Below are 6,000 nucleotides of genomic sequence, written 5' to 3'. Positions count from 1 at the left end.
AGCACTCCGGAGGCAGAGGCAGGCAGATCGCTGTGAGTTCGAGGCCTGCCTGGTCTACAAAGCAAGTCCAGGACTGCCAAGATAACATAGAGAAATCCTGTCTTGAAACCTCCCCTCCCAAAAAAGAATTACATACTGTTTTGAGCAGCCATGTGGGTGCTAGAATTGAACCCTAGTCCTCTGAAAGACCAGCCAGTGACTGTAATCCTAGCCCCATGATTGTATTTTTTTTTTTTTGAGACAAGCTCTCACTGTGTAATTTATACTGGCCTCTGACATGCAACCCTCTTGCTTTAAGCTCCTGAGTGCTCAGGTGATATGTATGGACTGACTTATGCCTGCCTTAAAACTGGTTCCCAGGGTATAGACATAGATCAAAAATCAAAGGGACATACTCTTCTCATCTCTGTACCCATTGCCACTACTGGCCACGTAGTCTCACTCTCTGTTCTCCATATTCCCATTATCATCAGGGTCTTGCATGTGTTTTTCTATGACTTTCTAGTTTGGCTTTGGTTTTTGAGACAACGACCCCCCAAACCCATCAAGTTTGCTGTGTAGCTGTGGATTGTCAGGTCCCAAAGAAACTCAGGGCAAATGGCTAACTATGGTGCCTAGTAACACACCAAAGCCCATGCTGGCTGCCAGGCTCACTCAGTGGCTCACTTGGTACCTGTAGCACCTCTCCGGCCTTCTCGCCATGCCCCTACCCTAAGCCTCTCCAGCCCAAGGGCTGGTTTCCCCTGGCTTCTGATTCCTATGAAACCTGCCATTTTGCCACACGCTCTTCATCCTCCTTCTCTTGGCTTTCTTGTCTCTTACTTGGTCCTCCTGGCCCTGTCTTCTCCTCCTCTCTCGTTCTCCTCCTCTCTTATTTCATGGCCCAGTTCAGTCTGGACTCTTCCAGATGCCTCTGGCTGTACTCTCCCTCATATCTACAATAAACACCTTCTCCTCAACCACACCTTGGAGTGGTCATGTCCTCATTTTAATTCCAGAATGACCTTGAACTTCTGATCTTCTGGCTTCTGCCTCCTGAATTATAAGTATGCGCCACCACAACCCACTTACGCAGCGCTGGAGGAATCAAACTTAGGGCTTCCAGCCCGCTAAGAGCTTTACCCCTTGTCTCCTGTGTGCTTTCTTAAAGAAGGACCCTTCCCTGACTGAAACCAACTTTTTTGCTGTTTTGCAGTTTCCCTTCATGAGAGCAAGGGGGAAAGGTACATAGCTCTTGACCCATAGAGAAAAGAGAAATCCTTTTTCAAACTCTACATACAAATGTGCAATACTTAGCCTCCAGTTAGTAACAGTTAATGTTGTGTTATGAGCACCCCACCCCGGCTTGACATGTTCTAACTGTATGGCCAGTGTCAGAACCATCATCCCCATTTTCCACATATACAAACAGAAGCTCAGAGGTTCAGACCCTTTTCCCACTACCCAGCTAGCAGAAGGCAACACCAGGATTTGAACCTATGACTCTGACTGCACATTGCTGACTCTTAAGCCCCGCACAACTGTTTCTAGAAAAAAAAGTAGAAAATGTGCTGAACTTTACAGATTAAAGTTTACAGAGGAGTGGAGGGGGGGTGGTCTGCACAAAGAAGAGCCACCCAGCTGGGCGGTAGTGACACACGCCTCTAATTCCAGCACTCAGGAGGCAGAGACAGGTGAATCTCTGAATTCAAGGGCAGTCTGGTCTACAGAGTGAGTTCCAGAACGTCCAGGGACACACAGAGAAACCCTGTCCTGGACAACAAAAACAAGACGAAACAAACAAACAAATAATTAAAACCCCAGTCTCCCACTCATGACACTGAGAAAATCAGCGAGCAAAGAATGTTCTCAGCTTTCTTCAGAGATTTCCCCACCTGGCTCCGAGTTGGCACTGAGTGCGAGATAAGGAAAACACTAAACAGAACTCTGTACTCCGTAAATAGCTTAGGACACGCTGAGTTCCTGCGTCTCCCATGAGCAGATGGCCTGCAGCGTCCCTGTGCACTGAGGACTGGAGCCGCCTTTTGGGAGGAGGAGGTAGGATGGAGACACTCACCGTCCTGGATCTCACCCATCAGTAGCTGCCATCGTTATGCCTTATAAAGACCTCCAAAACAGCCCAGGCCCACAGCCTGTGGGAGGGAGGAGAGGGCCTGTGTGCAGACAAGCATCCACGCAGAAGCACGGCCATCATGCCAGACAGAGATGATTGCTCTAATAAGGGCAGAGGTGAGCAGCAGAGCCCTGCCTTGGCCCCAAGCCTAGGGTTAATGAGACTTCCCCCAAAAGAAAGTATTTCTTGGGAGAGTGGGGGTCAGGGCGACAGGGCCGACAGATCAGCTGGAAGCTAGCAATGGCCCGGGATGTTTATTAGGAGACAAAGAAAGAATTCTGCTCCCTGAGCTGAGGTCAAACTCCAGGTATCCAAGGAAGGGGCTTGGGAATTTATGAAGTGCGGAGGCAGCCCATTTGACAGGCTGTCAGCTGGCCCCTGCCCCAACGCTCGTGCCTCTGCCTCCCTCCTCTAGTTTAAGTATCCACTTTGGTGGAGCAAGATTTTCCAAGGGGCTGCTGGGAAATGATGCGCACAGAACCACAACACTGGCTGGAAAGAGAGAGGACAGTGACAGCTTTTCCAACAGTCCAAGCCATCTCCCACACACTCTCCACTCCAGGTCAGCCGTAGGCAGGTGTTACCCAGCACTGCACCCTCACTGAGATAAGGGAGTGGCCTCCAAAGACAGAAAGCTAGGTTCCAGTTTTGTGTCCAGGAGAGCACGAATGAGGAGATTTATTTCTCCCATACTGTTCCCTCCCTAAAGTTTTGTTCAGGGGTTGGGGGGGGGGGGTGGAACTCATAAACCATGGAGTGAACTTTCCAGAACTCTGAAGAGGAAGACATCTAAGCACTGCATTTTGAAACAATGAACAAACTGTTTCAAGTGGGAAAAGGCACATTACTTATACTCAGAAATATAAATTCATGCACACACACACACCCCCACACACACACACATACACACCCCCACACACATACACACCCAAGATACAAGTAGCAGAATTTCTGTGGAATCAGGTTACCATTCTTTTTTGTACCTGTTTCTATGTCTGAGTGTATTTGAGTGTGAATGTGGGGGTGTTTGAGTGTGGTGTGTCTGAACTCGTGTGTGTACACGAAAGTGTATGAAGGTGGTAGGTGTGCATATGGGTATGTGAGAGAGGTACAGGTGACTAGGTGTGCATGATTGTGTTTAGAGTGGGGTGCAGGATGGTGACAAGATAATCCCTATGTGCTTCGTTTTCACATCCCCAACACATCCCGTCCCCACCCTCCACTTGCACTCTATGCTACAGGAACTGGGCACTTTAGGAAGGGACGGCCTCTGGCTGTGTCCCCCTCCTACATGGACCCTGTTCTCCCTTCCCCTCCCCACAGCGCCTCAGCAGGAAAGATGCTAACACCCTCAGCCTATCACTAGCCCCTCCCCAGCTCCCAGGAGCTCTTTGGCCCTTGCCTGACCTCACAGTAAAGACCTAGGCCCAGGACTCCAGCAGGGCAACTGAAGCTACAGCCAGGGCCTATCCATCAGGCCCAGCACAGCCTCCCTCCTCTGTTGCCCCCATCACACAGAGATAGTAAATGTCGAGGTCTGCTGGAAGGGACCCCCATGGTCTATCAGCCGCCACTCTCCCTTGGCTGCCCCTTCTTTGTGACAGCTCCTGAGTGAGAAAAGTGATGACTCCCCCCCTCCCTACCCTCTGTCTAAGGCTAACAGACTCCCCCCTCCCACCTGGTGACCCACTGGGATCCAGGGAGACCAAGGCTTCAGGTCAAAGATGAAAAATGCTGGGCTATTGACTAAGACACAATAACGGGCCAATCTGCATGTTGTTTACATAGCTACTTAGTACTGGGATGAGATGAACACAGCATCCCACTGCAATGGCCCTGATACCTGGCTTCTCCCCATGGCTGTCCCATCTTCTTCAGGTCCTACAGAGCACAGGGCTGCTTCGGGCACAGATCTATCCCTGCCCAGGCACAGTCTGTGGAGAGCAGCCCAGGGACACATCTGCCAGTGGCCTCTGGTCTCCTTAATGTGTTTTCACGTCACCCTGAGAAGAGCTAAACCCTAGCCCGCTGCCTCCCCCTTCCTGCCCCACAACCTGCTGTGTTTGTGCAGAACCCCAGAGGACACAATGAGAGGCCCATGTGGCTGCAGCTGTCTGTGTCTGGGCTCCAGCAAGGGTGAAGGGAGGTCAGCAGGGTAGGTCTGGAGAGTGGAGGGAGGGTGGCCAGAGGGCAGAACGCTTGGGGCCTAGCGGTAACAGCTTACACATGATCCTTCTCCTCACAATGCTCTCCACTCCCAGCCTGTGAGCCCCTGAGTCGGAAGCTTCCAGAATGGTAACAAGCTTTAGTTTACACACAACCAGCTGCGTTTTCCTACTACTGTTCGCACAAAAGGAGCCCGCCCAGCATCCTCCCTGCATGCAGTGGGTTCAAGCTGGGCTCCTGTGAGAGCTGGAAGGGAGTGTCTGTGCAGATTGCACAGAATAGGCAGGCCCCGACCTCCGGACTCTGTCACTCAGTACCCTACTGGGCATCCTCACTTCCTTAGACTGAAGGGTCTCCTATCTTACTGTCTCTCATCAGACCCAATTATAAACGCAGAGGGACCCAGAGTTTGAGAATGACCAGGCCAGAGATGAATCGCTTGCAACAGAGGTTCTCTAGGGCCCCAGTGACCAAGAGTGATACACTAAACTGCGCACATCTGGGCCCATCTGGGCCCATCTGGGCCCATCTGGGCCACCTCCCTTGTACTGCTCTCTGGGGGGGGGGGTCTCTCTTAAGGTAGATGGACTGAAACAGAGCCCCTCCCTAGAAGGTTACACAAGAAAGAGTGGCCTACCTGGGCAGTGGTGGCACATGCTTTTAATCCCAGCACCGAGGAGGCAGAAGTAGGTGGGTCTCTGTGAGTTTGAGGTCAGCTGGGTCTACAGAGTGAGTTCTGGGACAGCCAAGAATACACAGAGAAACCCTGACTTGAAAACAACAACAACAACAACAAAGAGTGGCCCATGAGAGAGGGAGGAGGAGAGAGAACAGAGTTAGACCCAAGCAGTTGTGACAGGGACCTCAGGAGACCATCAGGCTATGACTTACCCTAGGCCAAAAAGGCAAAATCCCAACCCTGCTTGTGTAGGACAGGCCAAACTAAAGCCCTGCTGTGATGTGCTGAGGGATGCCTAACCCTGCTCACCTTGCTACTGTCAGGTCCCAGGGTTGCTGGAAGAGGAAGGTGAGTCTCAAACACAATAGAACTAAGCTTATCTCTTCTGGTCTGGGGGACCAGAGGATGTGATCTTATCCCTTTATTATCCCTCCCAAGTTTTCCAGACCCTGTTAGGGAAATAGAGGCAGGAGCAGTCCCCCTCAGGGATGCACTGGCCAGAGGGCAGTGCTGAGAACTGGAGGCTCATAAGTCAACTAGTACTGCTGTGCGCTAGCGTCTCCTCGTATAGCTGAGATAAAGAACTCAGTCCTTGGGTGTTGAGATGGCTCAGCTGATGGAGGTGCTTGCACATGGGCCTATTGACCTGAGCTCATCCCAGGATCCCATAGCTGACTGGAGAGAACTGACGCTGGAGAGTTGTCCTCTGACCTCCACATGAGTGCCAAGGCACCTGCCCATACTCACACACATGCACACATATGCACACTCACAATAAAAAATACAATTTTATTTAATTTAATTTTTTTGTTTTTTTGTTTTGTTTTGTTTTGTTTTCAAGGACAAGGTCTCTCTGTGTAGCCTTGACTGTCCTGAACTTGCTTTGTAGACCAGGCTGGCCTTGAACTCACAGAAATCCACCTGCCTCTGCCTCCCGAGTGCTGGGATTAAAGGCGTGCACCACCACTGCCCGGTTTACAATTTTATTTTTATCCTAAAATATCTTTCATTTATTTTTGAGGTCATAATTTAACTACATAGT

Source organism: Acomys minous (genome assembly GCF_964271855.1).
Source record: "Acomys minous genome assembly, chromosome: 5".
NCBI classification, from domain to species: domain Eukaryota; kingdom Metazoa; phylum Chordata; class Mammalia; order Rodentia; family Muridae; genus Acomys; species Acomys minous.
The sequence above is the reverse complement of the archived record's forward strand: the minus strand, read 5'-3'. Positions refer to the sequence as shown.